General features: G+C 35.0%; 1 long non-coding RNA gene across 1 annotated transcript; it reads right to left on the bottom strand.

Moving 5' to 3' along the window:
- Positions 1–2,429: 2,429 nt before the first annotated feature.
- On the bottom strand, positions 2,430–24,267 carry LOC112661913 (uncharacterized). The gene is made up of 5 exons (XR_003138083.3): positions 24,204–24,267; positions 21,104–21,206; positions 4,359–4,432; positions 3,554–3,665; positions 2,430–2,710 (listed from the first exon to the last, which is right to left on the bottom strand). It is a non-coding gene; the product is annotated as an uncharacterized LOC112661913 (long non-coding RNA).
- Between the last annotated feature and the right edge of the window lie 1,462 nt (positions 24,268–25,729).

The following is a 25,729-nucleotide window of genomic DNA, read 5'->3' as shown; positions in this document are numbered from 1 at the left end:
TCCCGTCAAATGCCCCCCTCAGTGCCCGTCACCCAGTCACTCCCACCCCCCTGCCCACCTCCCCTTCCACCACCCCTAGTTCGTTTCCCAAGGTTAGGAGTCTTCATGTTCTGTCTCCCTTTCTGATATTTCCCACCCATTTCTTCTCCCTTCCCCTCTATTCTCTTTCACTATTATTTATATTCCCCAAATGAATGAGACCATATAATGTTTGTCCTTCTCCGATTGACTTACTTCACTCAGCATAATACCCTCCAGTTCCATCCACGTGGAAGCAAATGGTGGGTATTTGTCGTTTCTAATAGCTTAGGAATATTCCATTGTATACATATTTACTATCAAACAACATTCTTGATTTATCCCATTCTGATTTCATTGTTATTAGCTTATTATGAGACAAAGTCATATTTCAGTTGAGCTCCTTACAACCAATTTTTATGTAAAACCCAGAGTTTCAAGTTAGTTCAGACTGAGTTAGATGTTTGCATACCTATATATTTAACATTATAAAAAGATACCGAATTATTTTTCCTGTTTATACTATTTTGTATTCTCATCAGCAATGTATGAGAAATCCAATTGTTCCACATTCTTGTACATGCTGCTGTCAATTTTTAAAATCTTAGCAATTTTAATGGATTTTAATGGTTATATTATTTACATTTTGATTTGCATTTCTCAGATGAATAATAATGTTGAACATCTTTTCATGCCTTTATTTACCACTTGTAAATTATCTTTCCTGAATTATCTTTAAAAAAATTTTTTATACATTGTTTAAAAACTGGGTCTGTTTCCTTCTCACTACATCACTGAATTTTAAGGACTTTTTATATATTACAGATACAAGCGATTTGCCAAATATATTTCACAAATACTGAAAATATCACCATCTATGACTTGTCTTTTCATTTGGTAACAGCATCTTAGGGCAGAGGTCTTCAGTTTTGATTAATTCTAATTTATCTTTTTTAAATTGTGGTCTCCTTTTATGGTTTTGCTTTTTATGTTCTCTTGAAGAAATGTTTAGAGGATTTGACAACAAAGCAAAACTTCTAAATATTATATAATACTTAAATTGCCAAATATTTGAGCCTGAATTTCTTGGTATAGATTAAAAGAAAAAAGATCGGTACGGTAGCAACTGTTTAATCTGGCAATAAGTTACTTCTTTCTTTGTTTCTTCCCAAGTAGAGCCATTTTCACAAACAATTTATACCGCTATAGAGGTCTTTGTTTATTTATATAGGGGGTGTTTATTTTCCAGGAAAGGGAACTTTCATCTTTTCTTATATGTGTCATAAAGAACTTGAAGTTTTCTTAAATAGTGGAAGTATATTAGTGCTTTTTCAATCAGCTCAGACTCAAACATTGTACTGTATATTGCCTGTGCAAGCTAATCCTTTTATGGAATGTGGCAGTCAACAGAGAGTAACATCTAAGTCAGAATAATGCCAGGAGTACAACACGCTTTACCACTGTGCACACGCAAACTGCTGTGATGGCTACTGAGTGGGGTAGATGGCAGAAAAAGTTCCTAGATTTTAATTCTTTATTAGAAAAGGATGGCAGTCATCCATATTCAACAATAAAAGTGTGTTCTCATGGTATCTATTTTGTCCAAATCTCCAGAAACTTGGCTATCTTTTAGATATGTGTTTTCCTGAAGTAGAGCCAAATCAAAATCTTTCCTGTTTATAAGTATTACAATGAATACAACTCTGTTTAGAACAAATAAAATAATACCTCTTCAGCTATACTGACTCCTCCAATAGCACTTTTGGTTTTGATTATTTTTTTTTCTGTTTATTTGTTTTTTGTAGAGTATATAGTTGGACCACCAAATGGATTCAATATGGCTAACATTTGTAAAACTGAAAAAAATAATGGTTAACCCCATTCCATACCCAAAAGAAAAGCAAGTTTCTTAAGAGAATTTATTCTTAGTGGTTTTGTTCTCTTCCATGTACCTGAAAAGTAACCCATAGAAAATTAAGGTCCTTCTTCCCTCCATATAGTGAGTAGGAATTTTATATGTCGGCCCACATTGGATGATTTGTATGAAATTTGTAGGATCTGGTTTTTGTAGGGACAGGGAAATTCCATAATAATGGAATATTTAGAGTGACCATAAATTATCACATCAAACTGCTGTTGAAGAATGGTCTGTTTTCCTTAAATAGTTTTCTATAAAATGTTGGGTCAACTGTGGATTCTTATAGGATGACGTGAAGCAGGGTTTTTATTGAGGTATCTAATGACCAATCTGACTTGGCCACCAACTGACTTGGATTTAAAGAGGGCTTGGTTTCTGGAAGATTCTATATGAATTTCAGGGCCATACACTAAGAAGTACAAACTTTGTACCCATAATAAAAATGGTTAGCAATGCATCCATTCTGATCCCTTCATTGCTTTATTTTCCCCTGTATTTTGCTATTGCCAAGTACAATCAACATGAAATATTAGTTGTGGAGCTTGAGCACATTCCAGAACATTCACATTGATGCAGTATGTTCTTCCTTTCCTCTGCAGAATCAGGAACCCATAGGAAAAAGAGTAGCCTTTAAAATTCTGCCCCAACTTTTCATTTCAGTAATTCCCTTATTCACTCATGATAGACAAATTATTGCTTCCATATTTATATTCTTTAGTTCCTCTGGTGATCCTTCTTGGTTTCTTAGGCTTCCTTTTAAAATCTTGGTATTTCCTAGGCACAATACAAAGAAAACAATTACTTTACTTATCTAGTAAGTGCCTGTTCTGTTTTGCAAAGTATTTGAAATATTTATAATTAGTATAAAATAATTTTATGGCAAAGTTAATACATGTTTATTTCATATTCTGAAACAATAGGGATGCAGATAGAAAATATTAACTCTATCTATTTTCCATACTCTGAGTTCAAAAATATGAACATTCCTAACCCTAAAGTTTATTGCCCTGCAGAACATTAAACAAATATCTCATATAAAAATAAATAGCTAAATAAACTATTGCTGTGTACTTTTTCTAATAAACTGTTTAAGTTCCTGTTTCTCAAATGCTCTTTGAAACAGCATCACCATATTACTGGTTCTTTCATTAATGCATTAGTAATTATTAATTAGTTATGAAATCATTGACGTGAGCTTATATTACATTTGCATGACAGTGATGTTTTTGACTTTATAATATTGTGTTTTAACAGTATCATCAGAATTGCATATATATGTGCACCAAAGGTATGTACAATAATCTCATAGCAGAATTATTTGTAATAACCTACAATTAGGAATGTTCTATATGCTGTTGTATATGTAGGAGTAGAATCCCTTTGAAATAAACAATCAAGTCTTCCTGGTGTTTCCCCCCCACCCCCACCAGTCATTAAACTCTACATTACTCTACATTACTCTACATTAAACTCTAAGGTATTCCTTGGCTTCTATACCATAGATTGATTACTTTTGTCTATTTTTGAATACATATATTTGTGTGTATGTGTATATATATGTATATATATATATTCATTACAGTATATACTCCTTTGTTTCTGACTTGATTTACTTACTATGGTAGAATGTAGATTCACCATTGTTGTTACATGTAGCAATAGTTGCAGAAAATTCACAACGTGTGTTATATATTCTTTCTTCTAGGATATTATTTGAAATAACCAGTAGCTGGAAAGTACCCAAAAGAAGGACAAGCTTTCATTATTGTTTCTATTATTTATAAATCAATTAAGTGTCCCCTTGAATATATTTAGTTGAATTGCAATTGGACGATAATTGTAGAGTGGCTTAATGGACAGAAATCAAACATGGAACATGGGTATACATTAGGTCGTAGGGGACTTATGTTGTCAATTTCTCTTTTTATTGCACATAATCGTAGCTTACTTGATTAATTTTGATTAATCAAATTTACTGTTTTTAAAAAATTAGCTATGCTTTTGAATGTTTGAATGACAACTCTTCTTATTTCTAAAAAATCAAATTAAACTAGTTCTCTTAGATAAAAATAATAGAACTCCTCCCAAGATGCACTTATTTAATTTTCTTCCCCCATCATGGATATGAAGTCTTTACAAGATTTTTACTTCTCTACTCCCAGAACAAGACATTTAGAAAGATTTTACTTCATTCATTTTTCCAATTGGCAGCAGGATTTGATTAAGAAAGTTCAAAAAACGACCCTGCACCCAAGTCTCCCTGGATGTGTGTGGGGTTTCTCTCTCTCTCAGACTCAACCATTTCACCCAGGACATTCTCCTTCATCCTTTTTCCACCCCCACCCACTGAAGTCCAACATCATTGACAAGATGCAGTAGGGCCTTCTGTACCAGATTTTATAAGCAAGAAGATATTAGTTACCTTCAGAAAAGCAATGAATGACAGAAACAACTTCACTCTTATGGCCACTTGGATGAAATCTTCCATTTGGATTTCTAAGAAAGATATTTCAGACTTGATATGCTAAATGAATACCCATGATCTTTCCTGACTTCACTCAAATCTGGTCCATTTCCAGTGTTCCCTTTCTCAAAAAGGACACCATCAAATTACATAACCTAGAAACTTTGATCTCTTTCCTCTTTCTATCCTATGTTCAAATCACTTCTATGATCTGTTGAATTATATTTCTAAGGCATGCATCCTTCATGAGTTGCAGATTGTCATGAGGGGACTGAAAATTAATTAATTGGTAGGAGGACAAACATTTTTATTTTTTATCTATAAAGAATATATATATATATCTACAGTATAAAATCAGATATCAATTTAAAATAGTATTAAAATTTCATAGAGGAGGGGTTCTTAAAATGTTTAGAAAAACTGGGTGATGGGATCCCTGGGTGGCGCAGTGGTTTAGTGCCTGCCTTTGGCCCAGGGCACGATCCTGGAGACTTGGGATCGAATCCCACATCGGGCTCTCGGTGCATGGAGCCTGCTTCTCCCTCTGCCTATGTCTCTGCCTCTCTCTCTTTCTCTCTCTGTGTGACTATCATAAATAAAAAAAATAATAATAATAAAAAAAAACTGGGTGATTAAAAATGAAGTTGAGAAATATTGTCCTAAATATAGGTGAAATCTGTCCACTTGTACCATCTTTCCTGCCTGAGTATGGGAGTATATCTCTGTCAAACACTCTCTTCATCCAATCCGATTGTCTTCCAATCTCTTCTGCATCTTGCAACCAGACTAACATTTCCACATCTGATCATTTCTCGGACACATTTAAACTTTTCAGTGGTCTCCATTGCTCTTAAGCTATTAGCCAAATTCTTACAGGACTTACATGATATATTATGGCTCTAGTTCTGTGTACTTTTGTAGCATCATCTCACATTACAAGGCCATTTAACTTTGGCAGTCAAACCACAGTGCTCTTCAACACTTTGGTTAACACCATAGTAGCGATAATTGCATCTCTCCTTAACGCTTGACCTAGTTAGATGCTCCTATCCCATTCATCAAATCTCAGTTTAATGATTTCTTCCTCCAGGGAGCATTCTCCGACTCCTCAAGCCATGCTATGCCAGAGATGTAAATTATTCTGGGATCACATTTCTTACCTTCAGAGCACATATTAGTTTGGGTTTATATACTCATATGTAATTAATATTCAAATCTTTATTAAACTGTAAGTTTTTATGAGAGCAAAACTGGTATCTTTGTCTTTTTAACATCATATTCCTGGTGCCTGATACAGGACTAGGCACATATTAGGCATGTAGCAAATTTCTTTTGAATAAATGAATGCAGCATATCACACTTTATTCTATTCCTTTCTAGTGATAGAATAATAACCAAATGACTTTCATGTTCCATCAAGTCTTTCATGATCTTGGCTACTGTCTAGCTTTTAAACTTCTCATACTGCCCTGTTCACTGAGCTCAAGTGCACCATGTAACCTTTTAACATAGGGATTGTGCTCATGCTCCTTTCTCTGTTTCTAATTCTCCTATAGGCATGAGCCATAGGAGTAATTTCTGAGCTTTGACCTAAGATCTAACGGTCCCTCTGAAAGAGGCATTCTTTTATCAGTCTATGTTAAGTTCCACCTCCTCCCATCATCATTCTGTTTCTCTATAATCTGTTCATTTTCATAACTTTGAGTTATGTGTTTATTTGCTTTCAGAAAATGAAGTTGTTTATGAGGGAACTTATTTTTTTTTTTTTTTTTTGGCTGGAAAACAAAATTTCTCTACTTTGAAATTTTATTGCTGGCAGAGAGAGCTAATAATATTCTGATTATATAGAACCACCCTGAGTACATCCCCTGGCTACAAGCAAATGAGAAAACTAACATTTAAAAGTAAATACAAATGGCACTCATGCAATACCACAGGACAACAAACCACTGGGTAATGAACCTGATAAGACTATTGTGACGATGTTCTGTCTCTGTCCAATGTTTCTTTTTTTTTTTTATTATTATTATTATTATTTTTATTGGTGTTCAATTTACTAACATACAGAATAATACCCAGTGCCCGTCACCCATTCACTCCCACCCCCCGCCCTCCTCCCCTTCTACCACCCCTAGTTCGTTTCCCAGAGTTAGCAGTCTTTACGTTCTGTCTCCCTTTCTGATATTTCCCACACATTTCTTCTCCCTTCCCTTATTTTCCCTTTCACTATTATTTATATTCCCCAAATGAATGAGAACATATAATGTTTGTCCTTCTCCGACTGACTTACTTCACTCAGCATAATACCCTCCAGTTCCATCCACGTTGAAGCAAATGGTGGGTATTTGTCATTTCTAATAGCTGAGTAATATTCCATTGTATACATAAACCACATCTTCTTTATCCATTCATCTTTCGTTGGACACCGAGGCTCCTTCCACAGTTTGGCTATAGTGGCCATTGCTGCTAGAAACATCGGGGTGCAGGTGTCCCGGCGTTTCATTGCATTTGTATCTTTGGGGTAAATCCCCAACAGTGCAATTGCTGGGTCGTAGGGCAGGTATATTTTTAACTGTTTGAGGAACCTCCACACAGTTTTCCAGAGTGGCTGCACCAGTTCACATTCCCACCAACAGTGTAAGAGGGTTCCCTTTTCTCCGCATCCTCTCCAACATTTGTTGTTTCCTGCCTTGTTAATTTGCCCCATTCTCACTGGTGTGAGGTGGTATCTCATTGTAGTTTTGATTTGTATTTCCCTGATGGCAAGTGATGCAGAGCATTTTCTCATATGCATGTTGGCCATGTCTATGTCTTCCTCTGTGAGATTTCTGTTCATGTCTTTTGCCCATTTCATGATTGGATTGTTTGTTTCTTTGGTGTTGAGTTTAATAAGTTCTTTATAGATCTTGGAAACTAGCCCTTTATCTGATATGTCATTTGCAAATATCTTCTCCCATTCTGTAGGTTGTCTTTGAGTTTTGTTGACTGTATCCTTTGCTGTGCAAAAGCTTCTTATCTTGATGAAGTCCCAATAGTTCATTTTTGCTTTTGTTTCTTTTGCCTTTGTGGATGTATCTTGCAAGAAGTTACTATGGCCGAGTTCAAAAAGGGTGTTGCCTGTGTTCTTCTCTAGGATTTTGATGGAATCTTGTCTCACATTTAGATCTTTCATCCATTTTGAGTTTATCTTTGTGTATGGTGAAAGAGAGTGGTCTAGTTTCATTCTTCTGCATGTGGATGTCCAATTTTCCCAGCACCATTTATTGAAGAGACTGTCTTTCTTCCAATGGATAGTCTTTCCTCCTTTATCGAATATTAGTTGCCCATAAAGTTCAGGGTCCGCTTCTGGATTCTCTATTCTGTTCCACTGATCTATGTGTCTGTTTTTGTGCCAGTACCACACTGTCTTGATGACCACAGCTTTGTAGTACAACCTGAAATCTGGCATTGTGATGCCCCCAGATATGGTTTTCTTTTTTAAAATTCCCCTGGCTATTCGGGGTCTTTTCTGATTCCACACAAATCTTAAAATAATTTGTTCTAACTCTCTGAAGAAAGTCCATGGTATTTTGATAGGGATTGCATTAAACGTGTATATTGCCCTGGGTAACATTGACATTTTCACAATATTAATTCTGCCAATCCATGAGCATGGAATATTTTTCCATCTCTTTGTGTCTTCCTCAATTTCTTTCAGAAGTGTTCTATAGTTTTGAGGGTATAGATCCTTTACATCTTTGGTGAGGTTTATTCCTAGGTATCTTATGCTTTTGGGTGCAATTGTAAATGGGATTGACTCCTTAATTTCTCTTTCTTCAGTCTCATTGTTAGTGTATAGAAATGCCACTGACTTCTGGGCATTGATTTTGTATCCTGCCACGCTACCGAATTGCTGTATGAGTTCTAGCAATCTTGGGGTGGAGACTTTTGGGTTTTCTATGTAGAGTATCATGTCATCGGCGAAGAGAGAGAGTTTGACTTCTTCTTTGCCAATTTGAATGCCTTTAATGTCTTTTTGTTGTCTGATTGCTGAGGCTAGGACTTCCAGTACTATGTTGAATAGCAGTGGTGAGAGTGGACATCCCTGTCTTGTTCCTGATCTTAGGGGAAAGGCTCCCAGTGCTTCCCCATTGAGAATGATATTTGCTGTGGGCTTTTCATAGATGGCTTTTAAGATGTCGAGGAATGTTCCCTCTATCCCTACACTCTGAAGAGTTTTAATCAGAAATGGATGCTGTATTTTGTCAAATGCTTTCTCTGCATCCAATGAGAGGATCATATGGTTCTTGGTTTTTCTCTTGCTGATATGATGAATCACATTGATTGTTTTACGGGTGTTGAACCAGCCTTGTGTCCCAGGGATAAATCCTACTTGGTCATGGTGAATAATTTTCTTAATGTACTGTTGGATCCTATTGGCCAGTATCTTGTTGAGAATTTTTGCATCCATGTTCATCAGGGATATTGGTCTGTAATTCTCCTTTTTGGCGGGGTCTTTGTCTGGCTTTGGAATTAAGGTGATGCTGGCTTCATAGAACGAATTTGGAAGTACTCCATCTCTTTCTATCTTTCCAAACAGCTTTAGGAGAATAGGTATGATTTCTTCTTTAAACGTTTGATAAAATTCTCCTGGGAAGCCATCTGGCCCTGGACTCTTGTGTCTTGGGAGGTTTTTGATGACTGCTTCAATTTCCTCCCTGGTTATTGGCCTGTTCAGGTTTTCTATTTCTTCCTGTTCCAGTTTTGGTAGTTTGTGGCTTTCCAGGAATGCGTCCATTTCTTCTAGATTGCCTAATTTATTGGCGTATAGCTGTTCATAATATGTTTTTAAAATCGTTTGTATTTCCTTGGTGTTGGTAGTGATCTCTCCTTTCTCATTCATGATTTTATTAATTTGAGTCTTCTCTCTATGAGGGAACTTATTAATAGGGTATGTCTACCAGGTACGAGACATGAAATGTGAAATTGGTTCAGGAAAGGAGTAAAAAGGTCCAACTTCCAAATGTTACTTGGAAGAAGAATTATCGATGAAGAAGATAAAGAACGAGAAATCCGAGAGAGGATAAAATGAGATGCTATGGTCTTGTAGCATCCCCTCAAAAAAAAGGATCATTCACGAGGTTGAAGCTGAGTGTTACATCCTGGAACATGATGGTCACATCAAGTTACCACTCACCTGTAGTGAATTATATTCCCTGGCTAAACACCACTACTTCATCTCTCACAATTGTTGTTATGATTATATTTATCAAGTTTGCCATTTCATATTCCCATCAAATATTCTCTGGGATAGTGGATTTTTCAGTGTGAATAGTTTGTTTCTCTCTTTCTCTGTGCCTCTCATGAATAAATAAATAAAATATTTAAAAAATTAAAAAATACACATAAATACATAGAGAATTTTCTATTATTATGTTTTACCCTGAGATATATTTTAAAAGAATAAAATATTATTGTACAAAACCTTTTAACTTTCATAAGAGCTTATACAAACATTTGCTTATGAATTTAATAATATTAATAAATTAGTGGAATATGAATCATCTGAATCTAGTGGTATCTTTTTATATGTTTTATATTTACATCCTCTATGAATTCAATGAGAATCAATTGCCTCGCTTACTTAACCAACTAGAACTTTGAAAATTCATTCTTGGATAAAATGTTTATCATGATAAAACAAGCCAGAGGTAAAAAGCATTTTCGCAATCCAAATTGAGCTGGTTTGATTGTTGCTATATTCACTCCCCTTTCTGAAGACATTAATATTGCAGGAGCAGTCATAGCCCTTCATTTTAAGGGAAAAAAAGTTAATCTTACAATCTTAAATGCAAATTTTGGAAGTCACCTATCTTGGTATGAACACTAAAACTGCTTAGTCAATTAAAGCTTAAATCCTGGTATGAAAGTAATATTTCTATAGCTTCTTTGAAATAAAACTGCCAAATTATTTTTGGCCTCACAATGTTTTTTGTGTGTGCTTATTACTAAAAATAAGGTCAAAGATTTAGAGTTTGGGTTTCATTTTAAATGAGGCTTAAATAGAAGAAACACAATATCTTTACCAAACAGCTACAGAAACTAACTAGGCCATCACTGTTAAATTAGTTTGAAAACTAGGTTTGAATTTACATATTTGGGAAATCACAACTCATGGAAATACTAACTGCCAGGGTAAGCTATGGCAGGTCCATGTTTCTTTTTTCTTTCCTTTCCTTTCCTTTCCTTTCCTTTTCTTTTCTTTCTTTTCTTTTCTCTTTTTTATTTTCCTTTTTCCTTTTCACATAAACTTACAAAGTAAGTGCTAAGTAGAAGTAAACAACAGTAATATGGTAAATTAATAAAAATTATTTTGGAACATTCTTATCACAGTAGGAAACTTTTTACTCTCTTAAAGGCTTAATTTTCAACAATTTACTTCTTAAAATAAGCCCTCTTTTCTCTTTTTTCCCCTACAGCTATAGTTTGTAACTATTTCATGCATTTTGTCTTTTTCTACATTTCTTTTTAAAAAATTTAAATTCATTTAGCCCACATATAATACATCATTAGTTTCAAGTGTAGAGGTCAATAATTCATCAGTTGCAAGTAATACCCAGTGTTCATCACATCACATGCCCTCCTTAATGCCCATCACTCAATTACTCCATCCCCTCATCCACCTTCCCTCCAGCAACTTTCAGTTAGTTTCCTATACTTAAGAGTCTCCCATGGTTTTTCTCCCTCTCTGATTACTTCCCATCCAGTGCATTTCTTCTAAGCAGAAAGAATCAATATATCTAGATCACTTGCATTCTAAGAATATTAATTCTGAAATGGAAACAAATTCAGTTAATCTTCCTAGTGCTGCTTAACTTTGAGACAAGTTTGAAACTTTCCAACTGTTGTAACTTCTAGGATTCTCTCCTCTATACTTTTGAATGGCCTCCAGAAGGAAGGACCAACCTTTTCCTTCTATTTTATGTATCAGTATAATGAATGTAGGTGATAACTTCTCTGTAAATATTCGAAAAGTCATCCAACCTACTGGATTTCTTAGGAATCCTAATTTTCTAACTTTCTTGGGTATGTACATTTTAAAACTTGTGGATTTGTAGCGTTGGCCAGTTAAGTCCATCATCATGTTTTCTTCCTCATCTGAAAGCCTGGGAAACACTTAATAAATGTGTACTTACCTTTTTTTCTCCTAAAGCTAGGAGATGTTTGTAGTGTAATGCTAAGCTATTTACCCTCCATGAAGATTTATGTTTTCTAAAAAGGAAAATCATAATGAACTAAGCCTCAATGTCCTGTAAATTATTTAAACTACAGGCATGTTATTTAAGGATAATTGTCATGCTTCACAGAGCCATATCAATCCACTGGAAAACAGGGAGGACCTTGTTATTGATACGTTCCAAAACCAAAATAATGTTTATGTATTTGGGCATAGCTAATTCTGAAAATGAATGGGAACCAAAGTGTCAACTGTATTTTTTCATATATATATATATATATATATATATATGACATTAAAATTGTCTAAAATAAAAGAAAATTTGTTATATGCATTCTGCTATTGTCAGCAAATAGAAACATGGCTTAGTATTTATTTTCAGGACATTTTGAAATGTGTCTCAAATTGTCATCAATTTTCCAACATATAATGTGTTTTTCTTTCAAAATATTTATTTTTTTTCTGTATTCTCACATATATAGCTTCCAAAGCTATCATAACAATTTTGTATAATTGTATTCACATTATGGTAAAGGACTCTACATTGTTTACTAACTGCCTTGAAGCGTTAACTTGTACCTAAAATAACACACAGAATAAAAACAATAAAAAATAATTTTGTCTTTTCATTTCCTTTCACAGAATAGTTGGACAGAAATGTTGCCTTATAATTGTATAAATTTTAATGCTTAAAGTCTTTAATATCCCTAGAATTTTCCACTTTATTCTCCATTCTGTGTTCTTTGCTCATATTTTAAAGTCGGAAAAACCTCTCTATACTTAGCAGCTACTACAATGTAATACATGCAATTGAAGAAAATCATTTACCTAAGTTGTGAAAGTCATTTGTAGCTTCCAATTATACTGCTCGCATCATTAACAGATAATAAGATACAAACACTCTGCATATTTTCCAATCATTTGAACTAGTTTATTTTTTCGTTAGTAAATGCCAATGTGCATCATATCTGCCAACTCCACATCTCTGGAAAATATCTGTGTTAGGCCAACTTCACCTCACAAAACTTTAACAAGAAATTGCAGAACTTGGCTGCTTTGAAGGACTTCAGTGCTCTATAGTGTCTTTTGTGTATTTTCTGCTTTTGACATTTTTTTTGAATGCATAACATGAGTACAAATAATTAAATTTGAAAAATAGATTAACAAATTTTTAGCATAGTACTCATACATTTCAGAGGATAGTCGTATCCTACCACCAAGTTATGGATACAAGGGCTGCAGAAGAATTTAAAATTGTACCTTATTCCTCATAAATAAATAGATATTAGAGGAGCAAAATAAGAGATTTTTCCCTGTATTTAGATGCTTGAAATCAGAGTAACTGCTATCACTATCTCACACATACGATCAAGAGACAGGTTTTAAGTTAATGGCAGCATGTAACAAGCTATAACACACCCTGTCTGGCTGAGATACTTTTGGAGGGTGGTTTACCAGTTTAACAATGTGAAATAATCGAATCTTGACCATTTTAGTATTATTTCTCTTCTGCAATTCTTCCCAGTTGCCTATATATGTTAAGGAGTACTGCTTTAATTTAAACAAAAGAGATTTTCTTAGGAGAAGAATTTAAACCACTTGCCTTAATCCCACTCTTCCTCATACAGTTTAGTGCTCAGGAAAAATATGATTCTTTGGTTTCAATTCATGAAATATCTTTTTTTTTTAAATTCATGAAATATCTCGATAAAAGTAATTATGCATGTCCCTCAAGCACTACAAGAACAGTTCATTTATTTCCTCATCAAGCCGAAAATTGTGTGTGTGTGTGTGTGTGTGTGTGTATTGTAGGGGGTAAACTTTACATAAGCCAAAAGTTCTCCCATGAAACTGCTTTTTGCTAAAATATAATACCCTAGCAGCATAAAATTATACTCCTCTCAAGAAAAAAGATTCTGAACAATCAGTAGTCTATAGCCCACACTTTTAGAAACTCTGTACTATTAATGATTCTACAGAAGAGTGTGACCATCTTCATGCTTAGTTCTGTTTCCTCTTAATGGCAGAACCTCAAAGTATTAACCCGGACATATGTTCACCCAACTTAAGACTGTATTTACCAGCCTTTTTTGCATACTAGTGTGATCATATGACTAAATTCTGGCTGATGGCTTAATAAATATGTGAAACTGGAGTGTCATGTCTTTAAAAGCTTCTTACTCTGTTTTTTTCTTTCCCTTTTCTTGCTAGCGGTAGGCCATCCTTGAAGAAGTAGGCGAATATGACACACTAAGGGGGTGATATGACAAACAAAATGAAGAAACAATGATCTTTGGATGATATAGGGACACAGAGGGATGTCTGTCAGATCTAGACAAGGTTAGCTTATATCCTCACTTACACAGTTAATCTTTTTTAATTGTGAAACAACTCAAACACAAAACCACAGAGACAGCCATGTGTGTACTCCCCAGAATTAGCAAAATTTAACTTACTATTAAATAAAATAAAACCCCAAATAATTTATCTTTCTTTGAAGTACTTGTTGTTTTGAATTGGGTGTATGCCTTTTCCATTTTTGTTTCTGTAAGCGTATTATAGCAAACATATGTATCCAACAAAAACATAGTATTTTTATTGCATTGAAAAGTTTTATATGAAGGATATCATATTATGCAACGAATTCTACAACTCTTCTTTTTCACATGCTAGTGTGTTTAATTCATTTACTTTTATTATGCTTATGTATATATTTTAATCTTTTTGCCATCCTTTAATTTGCGTGTGTGTATTTACTTACCTTGATTTCCTGTCATTTTCACAAATACTGCATCACCGTCTTTTTGGTGATCTACTAATCTGACTGAGCTTTATTCTTGTATGCATCTTTTCCTCACTGATTTGCAAGTTACTTCATCTATATCCATTTTTTCCAGAGCTTATGTTAAAAATATGATCATTATTAAACTCTATGATAAAAAAATCTCTTTTCTACTCTTTTTGGGCTTTTTAACTTATCTTCTATTTTACTCTTGCATAATATGACAATTAAAACAAGCATATGTTTAATTTTTTCAAATTTTTTAAAACAGATTTATTTGAGAGAGAGAGAGAGAGAGAGAGAGAGCATGAGCAGGGGGAGGGGCAGAGGGAGAGAAAGAGAGAGAAAGAATCCTCAAGCTGACTCCCTACTTGGTGTGGAGCTCATTGCTGGGCTAGATCCCAGGACCCTGAGGTCATGACCTGAGCTGAAATCAAGAGTCAGCTGCCTAACCAGCTAAGACACTAGGCACCCCATTTTATTTTTGTTTAGATTCACCTTACTTATTCATATTATTATTATTATTATTGTCTAGATCCATCAACAGACTCCATTGATCTCTTTCTTCACCAATTAATTCTTCTAGTCTACATCTTTCTTAGCTTAATCTCCTTTCTGCTTAAGTCTACACACTAGTGATTCTTTCAGTGGCCTAGTAGGGTCAGGGTCCAGCCTCAGGATGGGGAACAAAATGTTTATTATGCAGTTTCTCTCCTAAAATATGTAAGAATGCACACACACATAAAACACACACACACACAAATGAAAAGTAAGATATTGCATGTATAGTATATGGTCTCTATGAATGTTTTAAATAGCCCCTGAAATCAAACACGTCTCAGGACAACTAAAAGACTAGTTTTTAATATGAATTTTTATTGAATAATTATAATATTTATGGAGAAAGTTAATTTCTGAGGGTTGAGTTCATTATGAGGCAAATCCATCACAAGTCGCATAAAAAAAGTGTGTTTAAAACCATAGAAATAGATCTCTACTAAGAAGCCCACAATGGAAGATGGAGAAAGAAAGGTAAAACAAGGGTCACCTGAGTGGCTCAGTGGACTAAGCATCTGCCTTTGGCTCAGGTCCTGATCTCAGAGTCCTGGGACTGAGCCCATCAGGGTCCCTGCCCTCCCTTCCTCTGTTCTCCGGTCCCACTTTTTCTGCCCTTCCCCTCCTTTCCTGCTTGTGCAGGAAATAAATAAACAAATAAAATCTTTTGAAAAGAAGCTAAAACAAATGAATTCAAAAGAAAAAAATCTTTTTTTATTTTCTTAAACGTTAAGCGAAAATAATTTCAAAAGTAGTGTCTAATGGCAATCCTCCACACAGTACTGTACTTTTGTTCTTTTGACTATATCATAACTTTATTTTAATATAAATTCTTATTCTCGAAGTTAAGCCCTACTCTACCTATGTCTGAAATGCAGCAATATGTATTGAGTTATTGTTTTTATTTAATTATTTGTATCTTAAAATCCTTCTTATTAATCTACTGCTTTGCATTCAACTGAATTGAAGTTAATGTAATTTCTAGTACAAATTATTTAAGAACTTATTTTTGTTTAGTGGAATAAGTGTCACTTTCAGCTTTAAGATTATAATCAAAAGAGGGATCCCTGGGTGGCGGGTGCAGTGGTTTAGTGCCTGCCTTTGGCCCAGGGTGTGATCCTGGAGCCCGGGATCAAATCCCATGTGGGGCTCCCGGTGCATGGAGCCTGCTTCTCCCTCTGCCTGTGTCTCTGCCTCTCTCTCTCTCTCTCTCTGTGACTATCATAAAATAAATAAAAATTTAAAAAAAAGATTATAATCAAAAGAGAGGAAGATTTTATCAGTCTTTAGATTAAGGATATAGCATTATGAATGAATAAACAAAAAACAACATTTTGTTTTCCAAGTACCAACAGCCACATTTTATAAAGCACACTCAGGTAGATATATACTATCACATACATCTATTATATTATTCAGGCTGGTGAGCTCACTAATTTTTAATTGGTGAACATTCAGAGATTTTTCTAGGAATAATGTTTAATTTTGTCTTTGTTTTAATCAAGTCGTTATCTTAGGCAGAAATCTTGGAATCATCCTTGCTGTTCTCTACTCTTTAGTATTGGTGTCTGAATGGTCAATAGGCATACCCACTCAAGGACACATGTCAAAGCGTGTTTTAAAAAATAAATTTGATATGACCTGGACAGTACGTAGTATAATATGATTAAATATATCACTAAATGTTAAAACCTTTTTATATAGCACTAAACATTTCCCATATGCGGATTCCTGAAGCCAGAAACTGTGTTTTTAGTCCTTAAGAGATGGAATGAGAGGGGGAGGAGACACAGCTTATAGACTGTATGTGGTTCTGCCAATGTATTTTTCTCCAATTCTGCATTTCTCAGAGGGAAGAGAGTTTTTTTTTATAATGGTTTCAAGGAAAAAGACATTCTTTATTAGAACTTTTTGGTAATAGTTGCTTAAAAATGGAAATAAATTAATGCAATAGACCAGTAGATAGTATGGGGTAAGTTTATATGAAGCATAACTTCTTATTTTACCCTTCAAATGGCAAATAAAAATAAATGAAGAAAGAGAGTTTGTAATTCAGCATTTTCAGTGATATGGCAAAGAGTGCTATGTGTTCATCATTCTACTTCCTGTTGTGGGGCACAGAAAGACTACAATCCTCAGGGTCCCTTGAGTAAATGTGGGTGTCATGGGACCAAATTTTGGTCAATGTTGTGTGGATGATGTTGAAGATGTTTTCAGGCATATCCCTAACAAAAATAACTCATATGATGTTCTATTTCTTTTTTCCTATCATAGAGTAGCTTGAGAGGCCACTTATACCAAATGGCATAGTTAAAAAATGGAAGCAGCCTGGTCTGTGAGTCACTGCTTGAAAAGGAGAAGTTCTTAGCAAAGTTTGGAGATCCACACACTGTACTGGACTCATACATGAACAAAAATAAACTTTTATTACAGGTAGCCAGTGAGATGTTGAAATGTATCTCTCTATTCTATCTTGACTAATTTGGAATATTGCAATATAATCTATCCTATCCTGACTAATACAGAAAATTTTATTTTGTTTTATTTTATTTTATTTTATTTTAATACAGAAAATTTTAAACAAAAGCTAAAATATGTGGCTATAGTGAAAAACTAAGTGCAGGTGATGAGGACTTGGGTGCTATGGGCTAGAAAGCTGGTGATCACTAATATACAGTAAGACAACATTGAGTAATCCTAAGATATGCAGTTGCTTTGGGGGAAGGCAGGAAACATGGATGGGTAAAATGAAAGCATGAGTGTGCGTGGTTATTATTGACTGCACTTGATAAATTATTGCAGAGAAAATATAAGTTCAGAATTGGCATAGAGGTAAGAAAATAGGGACAACACAGAGATTTTACCCCTTGCAGCCTTAGATTTTAGGCAGTAATGGCTGGGATTACAAAGACTTTGAGTGACAATGTCATATTTTGGCCATCAGTTGGATGAATTCAAGTGAAGAGACTTAATAGTGGTAGTAACTTTTAATATAACTCTTAGCTGAAAAAAGAAACTGAGGAAAGGAGAATTTAAGGGTGTTGCCTTCCTACATATTGTACCACGTAGTCTTAAATAAATGCCATTCAGCTGAGAAGGAAGAATGATGATATGAATAAGGAAAATAATTATTCTTGAGATTTAAATTAAAGAAAGAACTATGGGTATGATTTCTGGTATGCGGAACTGAGCGAAAGTCTACTCAGTTTTGACACAATATATTGACAAGGAAACCTGACTGTTTAACATCTAAAATGAGGCTTGGGGTTCCATTATTGAGAAGAAGGTATCTCCTAAGGAATTCTCATTTAAGACCTAGACAAGTAGACTCATTGATCAGTAACTTCTCAGAATGCAAAGTCTAGGAAGGCATGTCTAAGAGATTTGTGCCCTTAGAGAAAGGAGTAATCTCCCTCAATCCCTAAGTAAAGTACTTTCATAATAGCTATCCAGTTAGAGTTCAGTGTTTCTCTCAACCAGCGACTACTGGATGTCTTCTTTTCTCCTCTCTGATTGAGCATGTGTATCGAAAGCATCTTGTCCACATCCTATACCCAATTTCTGACCAATGGAATGAAGAACGGCTCATCCACACACTATTGACCAGAGTTAGATATAGAATGTGGTGAAAACCTAACATTGCATCTCCAACTGTTCATTGTTATGGTCAACACACTGTAGGCTAATTCCTGGTCCAGACTTAAAAACATTTTATGTGACCCTGAAGTCCCATAGGTGACTTCTAGGTGGCAAGATTATTGGAACATTGGTAGCTGTTGTGCATATTTAGTCTTTGTTATGCAGAGATGGATAGATGTGTGTGTGTGTGTGTGTGTGCATCTTTCTCTCTCTCTCTCTCTCTATATATATATATATATACACATATATACAGATATATGTGTATCGTTTATATAAATAATATAAATATGTTAATATATACACATTTGTTAATGTGTTATAACATTAAAAACTTTGTTGTTAATATATGCACATCCCTTTGTTAATATATACACATCCCTATTAATTCTGTATTAAGATGTATTTCTTATAGGAAGTAATTCAGAAATGTTGGGAGAATATAAAATATTCTTGAATAGTCCTAGGGATGCCCGGGTGGCTCAGCAGTTTAGTGCCTGCCTTTGGCTGAGGGCATGATCCTGGAGTCCATGGATCGAGTCCTATATCAGGCTCCCTGTGTGGAGCCTGCTTCTCCCTCTGCCTGTGTCTCTGCCTCTCTCTGTGTGTCTCTCATGAATAAATAAATAAAATCTTTTTAAAAAACCAACCCAATAGTCCTAAAATACTAACAGTGGGAACTTGTAGAATAGGTGATCCTATTAAATTATTCCCCCGTAAACACACATAACAAGATGTAATTTTCCTGTTATTTGGAGGGCTAGTATTGATGCAAGCAAACACTCAGCAGAAAGCCTGACATATGGGAGTGATTGATAATTGTTAAGTATTAGTGGTAATGCCACTTTATTTTCAGAATGGAGACAAATTATGAAGAATATGCTATGCAAATGATGCAAATATCTGCTCATCAAAAGGGATATGAGGCTCAATTGCTCCTAATATCTGAGCCCTCATGAAATGTGTCAGTTGACAATTGTCTTTCCCAATTCAGTAGTTTTGAACACAAAATGAGATTTTGTCTCACTGTAGTACTATCTGGGGGCTCCAACTCCCTTGGGTCCAGTTGCAGGATTCAGGTATATTACAGGATAGAGTGAAGGGAAGTAGAGGAGCAAAGTCACACACACATCAGGCACATACTCTCTTAATTGAGAATCTGCTTGGAACTCTAGCACTTGCTCTCTATTGTAAAATTAGGAAGACTTATTGTTCCATAACTTAAAATATAAAAATGATTCAAACCCAAAGTTTTACAGCATGTAGTTCTTTAGGAAATTGCCTTGGGGCTGAGCCATTTTGCTATTATCTTTTTATTATCCATTTTTCCCATTATTTTTCCCTCTGATATATTTGTGTTCCTTTTCTATCACTTCAACTGTTTAGCATATAAATATTTATTAAAGTAAACTTCGATCAATCCATTGGCAATATGCCACCTGGATCCACAAATAGAATAAAAAAATCAAGACATCAAATTATGCTGATTGAGATAGATTTCCTTTTAACATTCTGTAGACGAGAGGAAATTATTGAAGCATGATTTTGAAAATAGTAGATATCAAACTCTTGCAAAACAACATTTTTGTCAGCTAATTGTAAATGAATGAGAAACATATGGATTAAGTTTCCATCAAAAACACACACACTTATAAATTCAAGCAAAATTTGTTTGGCAGAAGTCTTTTTTTATTTTGCCAATTTCAAAATATTTGAAAATAATTTGAACGTTATTTCAAATATAAAAAGTCATAGGATATTCATTATTACAAAGTCAAAAGGAAGGAAAAAAAAACCCTGTAAAGTGACTTCTACAAAAATAAGCAAATGCAGTTGTAATTTTGATAGCATCATGGATTATTTCAAATGTAATTACCTGAAAGGAAAGAACATCATGTTCTGCAGACCAGAAGCTGTTGGAAAACTCAGGAAAATATCAAGGACCCAAGACATGAAACTATGCTGCTTATTCTAAAGTATTAAAAGGGCAGAATCTGCCAATAACTTAAAAATACATTTAATAATACCAATAGCATTAATTGCATTTAATATGAGAATAAAATGTACTGCATATTATTGGTTTCAAATAGTAATTAGCCAATTTGATCTTACCTCTTATAAAATTAAACAAGATTCAATTGGAATTTGATTAGAAATAGTGGTCAAGATACAAGGTGATCTTACTAGTCTGAATTTTTTGGTTTAGTAGTAGAAACTCTAAAGAGTAGTCGAAAATTTTTAATTAATTAATTAATTAATTAATCAATTAAACTAATTAAATGAAATCATTATTACTATTATTCTTTAACAGAAAAGGAACACATTGGATCATACAGTTGAGAAGTCCAGAACTTGGGCTGATTTTTGTCATGGCATGGTCCAGGGGACCTACTTCCTGATTCTCATTTTCCCTCTGTATTTTGGCCTTTTACTCAAGCATTATTCACAACATGACTCTGAAAAGCTCCTAGCTTCTGGGTCCCCAACATAATAACATTAGGGGAAAACAAATACCTCCTTTTGGACAGTTCAGGCAAAGAATCTAAAGTAATGCAATGATGCTGTGTGATGTGTTCATCTATTTCCATGCTTCAGTTATGCCTGAAATCATGATGACCTAGGGAGAAAGAAGCAGGATCAGTGTCTTTCAAAACATTCAAAACAGTGTCATGCAAAACAGACTGAGGGCAAAGGCATTGGTTTCTCAATAAGTAGGGCAGATAGTTCCAAAAAGAAATGAGAAGGAATATTGAATGAGAAAGAACCTCAAATTCACAGGGAAGAACGCTTGATTTTCTTCCAATACTATCTACAATTTCTTAAAATCACTAGTATTATTCACTATTCTGATGCAGTGTACTATATTAGTTGTTTTTTCTAAAATATGACAAAATGAACAATTTTTAATGTACCTCATTTGGTTAATTGCATTTTCCTTTAAAACATTCTAGTGTGTTTTAATTGAACAGGGCTAGGGAAAGTGAACTTTTCCCTCTTGGAACTCTTTCTTAGACTCTTTTTGTCTTTCTTTCAGATTGCTTTATGATTCTCTACCCTCTTCCTTCGTCATCAATCTATTAATGAGGCTGGGGGTGGGAAGCTTGACCCTGGGTGGTTGCCTCACATAGTTTACCTCATGCCTTAGAAGGCCTGGGCCTGGGGCACAGGGCAGAGGTCTCAAGGAAGATACGAATAAGGTGACAGGCCAGTTCTGCTTAGACTTGAAAAGAAACCGCTCCCTGGATTTCTTTTCTGAACTACTTTCGTCAGCAGAATGGTAAGATTTAAGAGCCTTGGTCAGCCAGCTGGGGGCAGGCACAGGAGAAAGGAGCTTCAGAAATAATCTGGTCAACCTCTAAAATATGTGAAGTGGGTTATAGAATCTCATGCTATTCAAAGAGATAAAAAACTGACTGCATAGGGTTTTGGACACAGTCCTGGTTAGTGATAAAGTCTATCCTCTGTGTTTATCATCTCTACCACTCCATAATCACAACAGGGCTGGTTGAGGATTCTGAGATTGTGCTTGTCATTTTTGTATCTCCTTTGATAACAGACACTGGTCATAGAAGTTACCCTCTATGTGGTTTCAAAAAGAAAAGATCTTCATGGAAAGACCTAGAATATGCCAGAAAGGTAATGAATCTTGGTTTCTGTCACTTTGTTTCATGAGTGTTACTAATAGAACAGATATTCCTAAATTCTTTCTCCACTTGCAGCAGGGAGATACCTAATCATGGAGCGTTAGTGCTTTTTAGGTCTTGAGTATCTGCATGCAATTCAGAAATGAGGCTGCAGGACAGTGATGATGAAAAGCTGAAGCACAATTCAAATCTCTAATAACCAGACAAGCATCAGAATCATTGCTATTATAACCAGGTTAAGGGCTTATCTTGGCATCATTTGAAAACAAATGATCTAAATCCTGTACATAGAAAAAAAAAAAAAGAAACAATATGGTATTAAAGAAATAAAGAAACAAAGGAAGAAAAAAAAAATAGAGAAGGAAAGGAAGAGAAGAAAACCTTTAAGAGTAAAGAGCTTTTCAGGGCACCTGTGTGGCTCAGTTGGCCACTGACTGACTCTGGGTTTTAGCTCAGGTCATGATCTCAGGCTCTGTGCTCAGCAGGCAGTCTGCTTGGGATTCTCTCCCTCTGTCTCTTTCCCTATTCTCTCTTTCTATCTCTTTCTTTAAAATAAATAAGTAAATCTTTGAGCTTTTTTTTAAGTATAGAAAAACCTGGGTATATATTAGCTATGTTTTTGGATATTTTGGTCAGATTTTATAAGAATTCTATTTGCATAATATTATAATATATTCCTTGTGCTTAGATTACATTCCATTTTAACAAAACAGGTAGACAACGTCTTTATTAGTGGTCCTTAATCTACACGTTAATGTTTTCGTTTGTATTGCCTCATAGCGCGAAGCAGTATTTTTGTAATTCCTATTGTGTTTTATGAATAACAGGAAATATTACTGTGCCTATAAGACATAATATATAATAATATTTGTGAGTCACTGATAATCATGTCCACCTCCATTTCATGGAAGTCTTGCATGTAGAAATATGTCAATACTGAAGCACTAGTTCCTCATTAGTATAACACACAGATGCATTATGAGGTAAAGAATGACAATACTACTCACAAATATTTCTCCAAAGACTGCCGTGTTACAGTCATTATGCTAAGGTTTTAAATGCCTGAACACATTTAATCCTTGTGGCAAACTAATGAAGTAGTTAATTATTATCCACATTTTACCATGAAGACTCTGAGCACAAAATGGTTAAGTAATGGCTGAAGGTCATGCAACCAAATAAAATCCCACCATTTTCTTTTCTATGCTTTGTTTTCTAAAGTATTTTGAATATTTATTAAAAAGGATGATTGAGGGGCACCTGGGTGGCTCAGTTAATGATCTTGATATCGGCTTAGGTCATGATCTTAAGGTCCTGGGATCATACCCCGTTTGGGCTCCATGCTCAGGGGGAGTCTGCTCTAGACTCTCCCTCTCTCACTTGGCCCCTCTCCCCACTCGCACGTGTATTCTCTCTCAAATAAATTCTTAAAAAAAGATGCTTGAGTCTATGAAATGAAATTGCTGTTGTTTACAACAATCTTTGTAATTGTATGTTAAGCAACCAAGGGGCATAAAATATACCAAAATTGCATTAAGAAGAATAACTTCCTAAAGTTGAGGAAAATGGGGAATAAAACAAATATTAAATATTTTCAAAATGTATACATAAGTTGTTTATTAAGCTAAGTGTTGGAATAACATCATTTGTTTAAGAACCCACAGTTATTCAACAGACATTTATTGGACACTTCCTTTCTTGCCAATTTTTGGATAAAGCCTGTATATGAAGCCACTGTGTATTATTTTAGACAGAGAGATAGTTCCTTGTAAGTAGATGGAATGAATATATTCATTTTTTTTCCTTTTTTGTCTCCCGCTATTCCTTTATATTTATGTAGTATTTCTTTCCTGATATAACTCAAGTAATAAAAAGTTCTCTTGTAAGTTATTAAAATACTTTGTTTCATGGTAATAGTAAAAATTTAACTGCTTTAAAGGTAGGGCTTATTTTACTCTCCATGTTCAGACCTGCTACAGACAGGGAAGCCAACAGTCAAGGTAAAGAGTCAAGTGGCTGATTTTTTTTCCTCTTTCTCTGCCTTAGAATTCTACTTGTTTCCTCCATTCTTGGCAACAGAGGTTTCTGTCTCCATAGAGATAGGCATACAGAGAGTGAGAGAAAGGGCTACTGTTACCCTCCCTTCAGCCTAAAAAATAGTTTGAGGCTGATGCCTTTTCTTCTGTGAACCCTCCCTTGTCTTAATTCCTCACCGTTGTGTGATGTTCCCTTCTCTGGGTCCACATTTGCTTCTTTCTCTGCCTCTGAGCATCTGGCAGTATTTCTAGATTTTCTTTACATAAGCCCATTTGCCCCTTTGGGCAAACTTCTTGAAAACACACACACACACAGCCCTTTGGCATTGGCAAATTGGGGTAGACTTCCCTAATCAGCTACTACTGCTTTGGTTCATCCATCGGCAGCTATCCCGCCCATCTCTCACCCTTTAGATTGCTTAGGCAAAGCCTAACATCAGTTGACTTTTTCTTACTAATTATAGGAAACACTTCTCAAGCTGCCTGAATTGTCCTATTGAAATACTTTCTTTAGGTTTGAGATAAGAGAGGGTATACCCACTCCTTCCCTTTTTCTCTCTAAATAATCATATTTAAAAATATATCATTTGCTTTTCACCTGTCTTGAGGTGAAAAATGGTTGCCCCATCTTTCTCATGGTAGGCAGAACTTTCTAAGAAAAGTTCTCTCAAAATGCAGCTCTCTCAAACAGAAGCAAGGGGAAAAATTGTAATCAGGGTTTGGACAACAGATTTATAAATTCTGCATAGAGTTTAGCAAAGTCTTTTAGAATGTAATATTGCCTGGGTATTCCACTCAAGTATTTTAGCATCATGGTGTGTGTGTGTGTGTGTGTGTGTGTGTGTGTGTGTGTGTGTGTTTAATTTTGGTGACCAAATATCCTGAAGTCCCACTCTGGTCAGGATTTAGACTGAGCCCTACATCAATCACATCAGTGCACCCCCTCTAGGGCACACACCTTGGTTGGGAGTAGCACTTCATATAATCAGCACCTTCCTTATGGAAAGGTACAGTAAATATAGCAGTAGTATTAATTAGCTTTAGAGCGAGTTCCTACTTATGTGGACAAGTAGATAAGAAAAAGTGGATGAAACAAATCCAACAATACAATGACACCAAATTCAGTTCTAATAATATCCTCTGAAATGTGCTCATACAGACTAGGTATACAAATTCAAACCAAGCTGAAATTCATTCAGTGTCTCTTCCTTAACTGGCATGTTTGGTCTCCATGTGCATATACATAAATACATGTATTCCTGAAATAGAGAAATGAAAGACACTGAGTCAACTATGCACAGTGTTAGCCAGAATCTTCAGGTCCTTTTTAATCAAAGGATTAGAATTCCAGCTCAAACTAGCTCACTCTAACAGAAAAAAAAAATATTGTTGAGTTGTGCAGGTGTAGCTCTTCACACCTGGCCAGAGGCAGCAGCTGAACCGGTATAATTTGGACAGTT

Source organism: Canis lupus, chromosome 31 (assembly GCF_003254725.2).
Source record: "Canis lupus dingo isolate Sandy chromosome 31, ASM325472v2, whole genome shotgun sequence".
Taxonomy (NCBI): Eukaryota; Metazoa; Chordata; class Mammalia; order Carnivora; family Canidae; genus Canis; species Canis lupus.
The sequence above is the reverse complement of the archived record's forward strand: the minus strand, read 5'-3'. Positions and strand labels throughout refer to the sequence as shown.